We start from the raw sequence: 12,975 nt of genomic DNA, 5'->3' as shown, positions 1-12,975 counted from the left end.
CAAGCTGAACTGTCTTCCTGTGCAATATAAATGTAGGCCTTCAATCACTTAAGTGCATTTTTCCAGTGAAAATAAGTTAATAACCTAGTAATGAGTGGCAATTGGTTAAATCAGTGCAATGATGCAAGTATTTATTGTGTTTGTGTCTAGAATTTTGTGTATTATGTTAAATGTAGTCTAGGGCCAGATTCAAAAAAGCCTACACTAAATGTACACTGTTCTGAGTGAGCAGACAACACAGACCTAACGCACAACTTCTTCCGCCTAATTTTAGTTTTCCTACTGACATTCTTGCAGCTTTAAATACTGACAGGGATTCGTAAAGGTTACCACAAGTGTAGACTACATGTACACTTGGTGTAATATTTCTGAGTGACTAGAAAGCACAAAAATGTGAAGAATTCTATTGAATACATATTGTGTACACTTGGTATACACTTTATTGAAGCTTGCCCTGAGTTTTGTATGTGCATTGAGCCCAAAGAAATGTAATTTTGCTAAGTTCATACTTGTGTGAATCGGTGAAAACAAAGTTTACTTCGACTTTAAGATGAGTTTCAGGCTAACACTTGTGGAGTATTTTCCTTGTCAGTCAAATTGTCTGTTCATATAAATATACTTTTATTAAAAAAAATCTTTGCAAAGATGTTCATACTTTTTAGCCAGAAGCTAGGTTCTACGTTGGGACCCGGGGATTTTCAACTTGGTGGCTTTTCTTAACTTTCTTTCTCTGGCTGTTACCACGTCCCATTTCCAGTTTTGTATATTGTAGCATTTTACTGTTTTTTTTTAACTCTATGTATTCATCTTCATTTCCAACAATGGTCCTCCAAAATGTATCTACTCTTTTCAGTACTGTTTCTGTTTTTGTTTCCCAGTTCTGTACACATTTTGGGTCCTCCATTGACTTGCTTATTTTGTACGCTTCCCTTGGCTTTATCTGCATAACTTCTGTTTTTCTGATTGTGCTGCAATTTTTAGTTTATTGGAAATTGTGTATGATAAATCCTGGCTTCTTACTGTGTTTTTTTCCACATCTTTCAGAATATGTGATCTGCTCCCTTTGCTGCACTCTTCTTCCAGTGATAGTTCTTGCCTTGGTTCCTTTATAGTTTCCCTATTTATCGCTGCCATGGTGGCATTCTAGTTCTTTCTTTCATTCCTTACTCTACATTTTTGTGGTAACCCTTTAGCTGGTAGTTTAGATGCATAATAGTATATTCTATTTTTGTAATATCACATGAATTTCTCTAGTTCCATTTGCTGTGTTCATCTGTTTATCAGTCTTCTAAAATCTGAGGTTCATCTTACTTTCTGCAATCAATTTTTTCTTCTTTCTTTATCTATATCCATTTCTAAATCAAGCAGGTCTTTCACTGGGTCATTTTTCTTCTGGAGTGAGCATCTCAGTGCTCTGTTTCCAGCTCCTTGCCTTGTTGTGCATGTCTAACTGGACTTTCCTGCAAGCTTCCAACAAAAGGTTCCAGAACTTTGTGCTGTCTAACTTCAGATGCATCATGATCCATCTACTGCTCCTCTCACTGAGGCCTCACTGGCCCGTCATATTGTATAGTCTGTGACAGTTTCCATACTAAATCCTTCACCTTGCAGATCAGCTGCTTAAATGTTTGTTAAAAAGCTCACCTCTGATCTTTTCTGAATTGTGAACATTTTCCATACCTGGATGTTTCATGCCTATATTTTAACAAATATCCTTGGAGCTGCTTTATTTGTATTAATTGGCTTGCCTTTCTGATATGATCATGTACAGGAAATATATTTCTTTTCTTTGCCAGTTTCTTTTGTTATACCTAATATTAACAGTTTTCTTGTTCTTTATCCAAGATGAAAAAAGACTGAGCTGTCTGGAAAAGGAAGAGTTGAACAAAGGACCTTAAGTTTTTGTGTGTAGATTTCAACAGTTCTTGCATAAGTGTCTTTCTTTCCCCTAATTTCTTTGGACTACATATTCTCTAGAAATTGCTTTGTGCCAGTGCAGTAGTAAAAATATAGAATCTCTAGCTTATCCTCAGCAGTCTACTTAATTGTATCTATGCCTCTTGCTTGGCCTGTCTTTTTTTTTTTTTTTTTTAATTTTTGTAGACTGCTACCTTCTACCACAGGTGAGACACCCTTACCCTTACCTTGTGACTGGCCTAACCCTGTGGTAGAAATTTTTCCATGTTTTGAGGACTTCAAACCACTTTTTTTTCCACTACAGGAACAAGTGCATACACCAGGAGTGGACACTTAATCCAAGGGTCTGTGCACTCAGTCTTTATTGTTTCAACTACCTTTGTCCACGATATACAAAATAGTCTACACATCAGTGTTTTGGTGAGATTTTTAAAAACGGGGACTGCCAAGTGAAGGTACTCGCACTAAGAGGTTCCAGCAATACTTTACTTTCTTACTGCTTTCATTTCCATTCCTTAGTGTAGTTTCGAATGCTGATCGTTTGTTCCAAATGTCAAGACCTAGTTTACAGAAGGCTCTTCTATGCTTGCTTTGAACAAGGGATAACTAATGGGAGACTTATTATTGGTGTTTCTTGGAGTGTAAGATTTCTTAGATTGGCCAACTTCTCTTGACTGAGGGCCAATAACTTTGCTTTAGTATTCTAAATAAAAGTATTCATAACAAAAGTGCTCATAGTTGTAGGAAGCTACCTTGATAGCCTTAAGTGCATCACATTTATGCTTTCTGGCATCTAAGGTAATAAATCTGCAAACCCTCGTTTCAATGGTCTGTAGCTTCAGTATTGTAAGCAGATTGATAGCCTAATCTGGATAAGCTTTACTACATTTTAGGTAGTAGCAGGTTTCTGGTGATGGCTGTTGGTGATTCAGATGAGATATACCATAAGAGTAAGTTGTGAATGAACTTCATTGGATATTTTATTGTGTATAAAAGCTTAAGTGCGAGTCTAAAGTCCCAGATATCTGTTATGCAAAATTGGGAATGCTATTTTTTAAGTGTGAATGATATTGCTCTTGATCTTGGTTTTGTTACAAAGATTATAATTGTATATATATTTTTTGGGTCTATATTATCTTATCAAAAAGCCATTCCATCGAACACCTTTACAACAACCCAAAAAGAGAAGTGCCATTTCAGCAAACAGCCACATCAGCGATTTCTTTCCCTGGGAAAGAAATTGCTAGCCCTACTAAGAAGTACACAACACTGTAACTAAATATACCAACTCGGAGATTGCACTTCAGTGGGGAAAAGGGCAAACTCCCAAGGATGACCAAGTGATTTCTTTCCCAGGGAAAAATTGCTGATGTGGCTGTTTGCTGAAATGGCACTTCGCTTATTACAGGTCGATGAAAAGGTGTTCGATGGAATGACTTTTCAATAAGACAATATAGACCCTATTTTTTTGTGGGAGTGGGGTTAATTAGTTTGGAAGAGGTTGTCCAATTACGAAGTTGTAATAGACTGGATTGGAAGTTTGATTATAGGGTGTTATAAGCTGTTTTGGATTCTAGACTGAAGATGTCCTTTGCATATAGTGTGAGATTCAGGAATACTACAGTGATGGCACAAGCTTTGACAAAAACTGAATGTGGCACTACACCAACATACTAGTTTCTATTCATCATAGAACTATATATAATAAAATTCCTCTCGCTTCCCTCAGTAACTCTACAACAATATGAACCAAGTACAAAACGGGAGAAATAAAACATAATGAAGGCAGGAAGTTTCTTGGTGCTTTGACCAAATTTCTCCTAGTCTGTATAACAACCATCTTGGGTCTCCCCTGAAAAGAAGCCACTAACCTACTGGGACTAGCCAGGTCAACAAATAAACTTTTGAGCAGAAAAGTAGTCTATTACAGTGTCAACTGCTGACTGAATAACACTCTCCTCTGCAGCTCGACATCAAAAGTGAACAGCTAAATAAAAGGATACTGCACCAGGGGCCTACACACTGACCCATAATGTTGCATATCATAAACTACATATTGTCAGCAAAGCATTCAGTAATAAGCATCATTGCTCCTTAGATCTTATGATTCCCATGTTCTAAGCAAATGTAATTGGGATGGTAATCCTAGAGAGAGTGAATCCAGGTAAAGATCGCAGGACCCTCATAGCTTGGGTCCATTTCTTCCAATTTTTCTAGGTACTTGTTAATCTTTAAAGCAAATTGTTAGATTCATAAACTGGTTGCTTCTACTGCCCCTCTCTTCAACCTGTTGTGTTAACCTGTCATCTCTTGTACCTTTGACTGAGTTTATGAAATTAGGCCAATCAATCTTTCTGGAACCATCTGCTATCACAGTATCCACAAGGTGGGAATTGCATCTTATCCACCAGGCTGGGGATGAAAGCCTGTTTTAATGACCTAAAGGCATCCGTTCCATACATCTCTCATCCCTCTCTTGGTATGGCATTCCATGAATATTTCTGCCTCTGGTAGATGGGAAAACCATTTTTATCTTTAGCCAGACTTGGTTCAGGAGGGGAAACGCTGCTGTATAGTGAATAATTTGCTTTCTATCTTGCTTAGACATGGATGTCAACTCCTTGTCTCCATAGACAATGCCAGCTCTTACTAGGCTACCTTTCATTTGTGAACATCATATTTTAGTCTAGCTAGTCTGTATATTGAACTGTTTTGTATAAATAATCATTTTATTATTGCTGTTTGTAACTCTGTAGGTAGTGTACTAGTCTAATGCCAGGAAGAATAGAAGCCGAGTTATGATTTTTTCATGAGATTATGGGATTCATGTTCTTTTTAAAGATATAAATGCATAGCATGAAGGAGAGATGTCATCCTTCAGCTGAGACATTAAACTGAGTTTAAACTAGCCACTTGAATAGGCAGTAGTTCAGGAGGATGTTTAAGATCTCGTAGTTATTAGAAAAAGCTGAAACATTTGGAGTCCTGATCAGTCTTCTCCTAGGCCATATACAAATGTATGTTTTCTACCTAAAAATGTGCCACAGGTCTGTTAGAACCTACCACAACAAATGAGCATTCTATAAACTTAAAGCATCAGAATCTTCCATGCATTTGGACACTCCACCATTTTAAACTAATTATGTTTATGCATATCCTTAATTCTTTTCCTTGCTGTCTTTCTCTTTCCAAGGGTGGTTGGTTCATGGATGTTGGTAGGGCTTTTCTTTCCTTGCTGCCAACATGTTGCTACATAGCCAGTGCAGCTCCTACTTCAGCAACCTCTTCATCCAAATGGAGGCTTCCAAAGCAGTGTCCTTATTTTGTTCTAGACTTAAACAACATATGTTGGTCTTTCTTTCTTTTCTTAGAGAAGCAATCATCTATAAACCATCTCCCAGGACTTTTGTTTAAAAACGTACATGGGAGCAAGTCATAACCCATACAAGGAGGTTCACTCCTGCACCCTCTAACCTGAAGTAGAAAAGATTTAGTGTGTTCAATTAGAGGGTTTGGACTGTGACTTATTTTTTTTAAGTCACTTATTTAAATACACAACTCCAGAAAACTGATTGCTGTGTTAAGAAATATTTTCTAATATCTGCTTTCATATTCAGGGTTATGGTGGAGCTGACATCAGTTACAGCAAGTAATGGAAGATAGGTTAAGAATCCTCTGGATGGGACAACAAATCATTGAAGGATACAATCCAATCGCATCCAAAACACACATACTAAACACTTATAAAAGCAGACAAATTATGAGGTTCACATGACTTCACGTCTTTGTAGAAGAAAGCCAGATACCCAACGAAAGCCAGATACCCAACAAAACATACAGACAAAGGAGGGAGATGTAGACCTGCTACATAATGCACTTGTGTTGGGATTTGAACTGGATAACCAAGAACTTAGAGGTAGGAATGCTAGCTGCTACACCATTGTGCTGCCCCACCTTAAGATCAAAAATCCACAGGTCTGCCAGCACTACATGGATGTAGTCACTGCTACTGTAAATCAAATTGCAACACAATTCTGTCATTGCAGTGTGTCTTCTGATGTAAACCTTCAGGAACTGCCATTGGTTGTAGAGGTTGCTTTGCTGCTATTTTTCTAGTGCACTTAAAAACAAATTTGGCGGTTTGACATGTTCTGGAAATGCTTACAAGGTGATGTCGGCATTATCTTCACATATGAACTCTGACAGTCACTATGTGGTTATGGTAAATTAAAATGAAGGTTAGCTTCTCAAAGGCTTCATTCCAATGGATGAACCACTTGCTTTTCTCATAATCTGTAGCATATGGAAACACATTTTGGGAATGAAGTGAGGTGGTGTGGTGTTCCTTTTGCTGGTTTAAAGCTAATCTTCAGAAATTATATGGGCAGTGCTCCTAAAAATACAAAGATATAATGGTATAGAGTTTAAAACCTTCCAGGCCAAATTTCTAAATGTGCCATATTTTAGAAGTTGTAGGCTGTGGTAGTACACAGAGCTATTTATGTATAACTTTGAAAAAACCTAAACTGTAAGTGTTTACATTTTGCCGTATTTGGTCTTCTGATATCTTAAAACTACTGTGAAATACAACTCCCACAATATTTTTGTAAGCAGTATATACCTAGATTCTCAACTTAGTCTGTAATAAATCTAGCATAACATACCCTGACTCTCAAACTTGAGATTGGAGCAGGTTTTATTTTTTTGCTGTTCAGTTGGCGAAAATGCATATGAAGTTCATGTCTGAACTGGTATTTTTCGAAGTTGCATCATAATTTGAATAAAACTTCTTGGAATATGGAATGCACCAAAAAACATTGAGCATGTTGACTGTAAACACTGAAAATGATAGAAATGTGTAATTTTTTTTTTTTTTTTACCGGGTTGTGGGTTAATCCATTAAATCTTAGGTCACCGCCTGGGCATGACGTCGGAAATTAGTCTGTACATAATATTCATTTAGTGCAATTTGTGTGCATTTTCATTGGTCCATGTAAAACGAGATAAAATTGCTACATTGATTTGAAGAGTCATGACACTAAGTAAAACTGCAGTTTGCAATAGTAGTTGTCGATTGTACAGATATTTTAGGCAATATTAACACAGTATGTTATTGTAAGAGCAGAATGTTATAGTATAACATTCATATTTATTAATCTGAATGTCTACTTAAGTAAACTATACACAACTGTATTCGAAGACATTTGAGTCCACACAACTAGGATTTACAGTCGAGAAAAGGATAAATTGTATTAAAACTGGTGTAAAAATAATAACACTTTTTAACTAGTGTATAATTTAAGAGTTTGGGCAGCTACCGCAGAGAGGTGCTCACTCAGGTCGGTCCCCCCTCATGGCTGACATCATGGGGAACCTCTGCCTTGGCATAAAGGTCATAGCTTGACAGCTGTGCAACTCCATTGGCTGCATGAGGTGGTACTATAGGGTGACAATACAGCCAATGAGCTACTGGTCACTTTTTTATTTGCATTTGTTTACCGGAATGGTCCAGCTGGGCCAGAAGTGCCCATTTTCAGTGGAGTCCCAGGGAGAAAAGCTCCACATAAAAGACATTTCACATACAATATAGAATTTACATTAATAAAGACATTTATTATTGGCAACTTATCCAATTGGTGAAAAAATACATAAGTAACCATTCTGAAATCAAAGATATTATACAAGCAATACAGAATATATACATGAGAACATTTCATATGAGTAGTTTTCAGCTAGCAAAATTTATATAGGACACTTATGTTGTCACTTGACCTTGTGAATGGTAAGCCAAAATGGCTGCTACTTATCAATCTCTGAGGAGGCTATGCCACTCATCAGAGAAGCAGTATCAGAGGCCACCAATGAGCTCTCCAGGTTGCCTGATGCAGGGTAACTTTTGTTGCCCTGTATAGAGATGCACACACAGACTGCTCAGGATTCAGCAGATGATATGGTGATTGCCATTTTATTTCTGCCTGCTCCATGGCTAATCTGCAGAATAAAGTAAAAGCAGGAAAAAAAGGCATCATAATTAAATGAAAAAGTAAAATAAACTGGGGAAAACTACTTTGGTCAATGAGATGTGGTGGTAGCTTTTTTTCTCCCTCCAGATCCTGCTTTGATAATTAGCAGAGCAATAAAGGGCAATGGTAATAGGTAAAACTAACAGTGATATCTGTCTACATGGTGGTAAGCTATATCCTGGTCATGGAAGTAATGTCAGCTAGTGGTGGACTCCTCAGTGTAGTGGGCAATGAACTGCAACACTTCACACTGGCTACCAAGGCAGCCAGTTGCACATGCAAACACAGAGATGCCACTCTTAGCATCTTAGCATGAGTGAAACATCTGGTTAACAAGAAATTGTGTACAGATGAGCAACACCAATTGATATGGCTCCTTAGTCAAGTTTTTTTTATATTTTTTGGATTGCAATGCTATATTTGATTTCATCATGTGCATATATGATGCTTATTACCATATTAGTACTCCTTTGCATGTTCACTCATTTGCATGTCCTGCCCAAAGCTGTAGCTAGTCTTCAATAAGTTAGCGCTGTGACAGGTACTGTCAAATGCACATGCATTCATTTAAACAGCTGTGACATCCCCTAGCTGCAGCTACTTGCATGGATGCCTATAATGTACTCCTGCATGTTAGGGAATGTGGTTTGGTTATGCAGCTCAGTTATGAAAGTCCTTGCACCTGAGGCAGTGGCCCCCTTTTATTCCAACCCAGCTATAGTGCTGGTGATGCATAGTGTACTTTTCTGCAATTGTGGCTATGCTACAAGTCTCTGAATCTCCCCATCCCCATGCATTGCCTGTTGCTTATTTGACGTAATGCAGTGCACTATAGTTGTTTCTGAATACCCTAGTTAGTTGTGGAAACCAATCAGTTTTAACTGCACTTTTTGATCACTGTCTATTACTTGTTACTGATTGCTGTATTTCTATGGCACTTAAAGCTACTGCGTAACAGTACTGCAGTCTGCTTTTGCTTTATACTTTTTTTCTTCAACATACTGCTGCCTCTAATACTGCGTTGGTTTCTGCTGCTGCCTGGACTACTGCACTGGTTTGTGCTGCTGCCTTTAATTCTGCATTGCAGCTATTTACTGTGCATTCATTCAGACAGACTATCTAGCATACTTCTCAATCTCTTGGCACAAAAAAATTGGTTAAAGCCAAAAATAATGGGGGGACAAAGTCTCCAAAATAGGGACACATTTTAAATAGTCTTAAACTTCGAAAGTTGCTAGAATAAAAGGTATTGTTATGCATTTTCTGAAGGACATGAAGTCTGAAACTCAAGTGTTTGTCATTTAGTGAATTTAGTCCTCTCAGATTTGCCACAAAGATCCAGAAATCCTCAAATTTTAAAAGGAACAGACTAAAAATAAAGGCAAAAATATATGAAAATCTGGACAGTTGAGAGTTCTGCGTCTAGCTATTGCTTTACAGTTACTGCACTTGAAGCTATTGGGGAGCGCCACTAGAAAACTGCAGAAAACTTTATCAAAGTGCAGAAATATTTTGCAAAGAATCCAAGCTTTAGAACCAAACACTATTATGCTACAATAGTTATTACCTAGGTTACTAGACAGATGTGCAACCAAGTCTTTTGTTTGGAGTTTTCTTTAAATGACATGCTGGCTAAGCTTTGATCAGTATCTCTTCAAGGCTTCTAAACATCAAAAGTATAACGCATGTATGATGCATTCATTTTGGCACTCACCTTGAACAGATTATAGCAGAAACTTTGAAAAATTAATTTATAAATCAGTGAAATATTGCTCTCCAATAACTTGTAATGTTCAATTCCATGCCCCTTAAAGGCTAAGAAGATAAATTGCTAGACACCAAGAGCTATGTTTTCATGAAAATGATCCCCAGTAAAGGTGCCGACATTTTACTTTACATTATAAACATGCACCTAGAGTTAAAACTGACAAACTATTGAACATTTTAACAGTCATTTAAAACTCTGGTTTAAAGTAACATTTAGGATGAACTATTAGATGAGCCATTAACCAAGAAACTATTCAGCTATTCAGATCAAAACACCATAGTTACTGACTTATCCATACGAATGGGAACATTTTCACCTTTTCTCGCACCTATTGCTTAATTTTCTTTGTCACTAAAATGTTCTCTGCCTGCTGATTTTAATTCTGAATTCTTGTGATCAAGTCTCATCATACAGCCTGAGTAATGAAACTAAGCATCACTTAAAAATGAGTTACCCTAGTTTTTCCTTACCGTGTACTGCAACTCTTTGCTAAACTGTCATTTGCTAGATTTACTTGAATGCACAAATATCTGCAGCATCTTGGGGAAAAGTTATGAATTTGTTTTCATAAATTGTGGATTTTGTGCAGGGAGCATAATAAAATTTGTGGAAATTGTGGAAAATTTGCAGGTGCTGTTTTCTAGTGTTTAGCCATTGAGTTGGACTGTTGCTTATTGATGCTGTTATAAGTTAGGTAGAGCCTGAAATAACACTTCATCTGCTGTTTACACATGATCACACTTTTGTTTACTGCTGTTTCATTGACTATTGCTGTAAGTTAATTAACTTCATTATATGAGCGCCTCACAGTTAGACGTTGCCTGTTCGATTCTCAGTTGGAGTGTCTTCTGTGTGGCGACGTGCGTGAACGGGTTTTCCTTCGTTGAAGGTTGTGCGTTAGGCCTGGCAAGCCAGCATGTAAAACTCTACTGCCAATCATTAGCGGACCGGAGTTCCGCTCTGGTGACCCCTAACCGGGAAAAGCCGAAAGACACAAACAAATATGATTTAAATCTTTGTTACTGATCTGCTGTTGCCACAAACCGCTCTAACATTTTTTATCACTTGTGAATGGTATCACTCTTGTGTAGTGCGTCTAGTGTCTGCTACAATCAACTCTCCTTTAGCCGCATCTATTAACATTTTCTTGTACAATTTAGTACATCATTTTCTCTTGAACCAAGAGCAGGTTATGGAGCAGTCCTGTTTTTTTGCACCCTTTTGACAACACTGGTAATTTATGGAATCTCATCTTTTGCCCCTTTTACCAATCTTATTGCATTGGGTATCATGAGAAAATGTAGCAATTGACTTATGCTTATGGAAAGTCCTTAAGCTGCCATCTCAGAGGTGTACATTTTAACTGCTCTCACCTAAAAAAACATATTTGGTAAGAAATAAACATATGTGCAGACGAGTGCCTCTGCTATGACAGCTTATATTGAGGTAATTGTTAAACAAAACCTAAGACTCTCAGAATAAGTATTCAGAAGTCTTAGACACTAATTCACATAACTGTGCACTCATCTTCACCTAGCATGTCCATTGCTAGTCAGGAGTAAAAGCAAATAGCAGCCCAAAAAGTAAAAGCAGTCTAGTAACAAGACAAAACACAGTAAAAAAAAAAATAAAAACATAAATGGCTGCCACTGCTATGGTAAATGCTAAAACCACAAGATAAACAAAAGCCAGAAAATATATCCATGAAAATGTTTTTAATATCAAACTGATAAAAACAGGTGTCTGTTTTCACAGATCAACCAATGTCCGCTTCATCAGACCTAGTATAACTCACTTCCTAACAGGCTTAAATAATTAAACAAAGTTACATGAAATAACAATAAAGCTCTAACATAATAAACTAAATAAAATTAAAATACACAAGAACAAATGTAGTTTAAAAACTCACTAAGAACAGCTTACTTAAAATAGCAACTGTGTCCCTGTACTCAAATGTAGTGCAAGTTTTTATTTTTTATTGTCCATTGCTAGTCTACATACCTCGAGAAGCAAAAGGATAGCGAATCCAAGTCTTTAAGTCCCAGTGAGACTACATCTACCATCTAACAGTCATGTGACTAGCATGTTCTCCAGGCTCTTCCTAGAAAAGAAATGCAGGATATAATAAGGATACTTGGAACCCTCTGACCAGGTAGTCCATGTGGTGCTGAATGACCTTAGGTGCTCTGCAGAGAGATAGTCAGAAGGATGCAACTGATACTGCTACACAGGAGTCTGAAGGAAATAAAAAAATGCACATTGGTCTTTGCATAGCCCTTAATGATGCTAACATTTATGGATTAATTTTTTTTTAAATCCAGTCATCTACATTGCTGGTGTCACTTTAGGCGTACCTTGTGCCAGCTTGGGCAGGAGATGTCTGAGCCTTTTTGCTTTGCAAGGCATGGTCTGCACTTTTTTTAACAAAGGTTTTACTTTCTGACTAAAGCCTTTGCTGCCCCCATCTGCTGGACTTTTTAACCCAGCTTTACTCAATACCAGGAGTATTAACAAAAATGGCTGAACTTGAAGCCCTCTTGTGACCTTAACTTACACATGTGCATAGTGAGAGAGATGATTTCGAAGCAATTAACTTTTTAATATTTTCCTCAGCCTTCTACAGACTTCACTGCAGCTTCACAAGCCCATGACTCTCCTTCTCCTGCCCTTAAACGAACAGATTCTGTAAAGTTACTGAAACTCTATGGTTGTTGTATAAAAGCTCTTCTGATCCTACTGTTTCTGTAGTCATTGATAAAACATCCAGGTTGCTGCCTCCTTCTAAGCTATTAACTTTTTGTAAGGACAACCATGCCATGGACAAGTATGGTGAAAAAACAAGTACACACAACTGTTATCTTAGCCTTTAGGGCTTTTAATTACCATTCCCATATGAGTAGGTATGTCCTGGCTCCCATTTCCCAGCTTGAGGGCAGTCAGATTGATTTGCCTGATTCAGAGGTTGACGTCTGCCATTTCCTTTTTGGGCTCTTTCTTAGGTGACTTGTCATTCTGTAAACGTAGTTATAATGCTGAATAAATTAAAAAAGCCCTTTGCTGGTACAAAAACCCAATGAAAATCAATAAACCAAAAACTGAAGGTGCCAATGTAGATTAAATCATAATACCAATGTGAAAACAAATATAGTAGTCCAGTGTAGTAAAATCACACAAAGTTTAATGGTAAGCGCTTTCACAATACAACTAAGGATTGCTTCATCAGACAACTGAATAAAGTTACTGGTCAAATTTTAAAAATAGTCCTAT

The sequence above is a fragment of the Protopterus annectens genome, chromosome 9.part0, assembly GCF_019279795.1.
Source record: "Protopterus annectens isolate FY-2018-M chromosome 9.part0, PAN1.0, whole genome shotgun sequence".
Lineage (NCBI taxonomy): Eukaryota > Metazoa > Chordata > Ceratodontiformes > Protopteridae > Protopterus > Protopterus annectens.
This window is presented reverse-complemented; position numbering follows the sequence as displayed.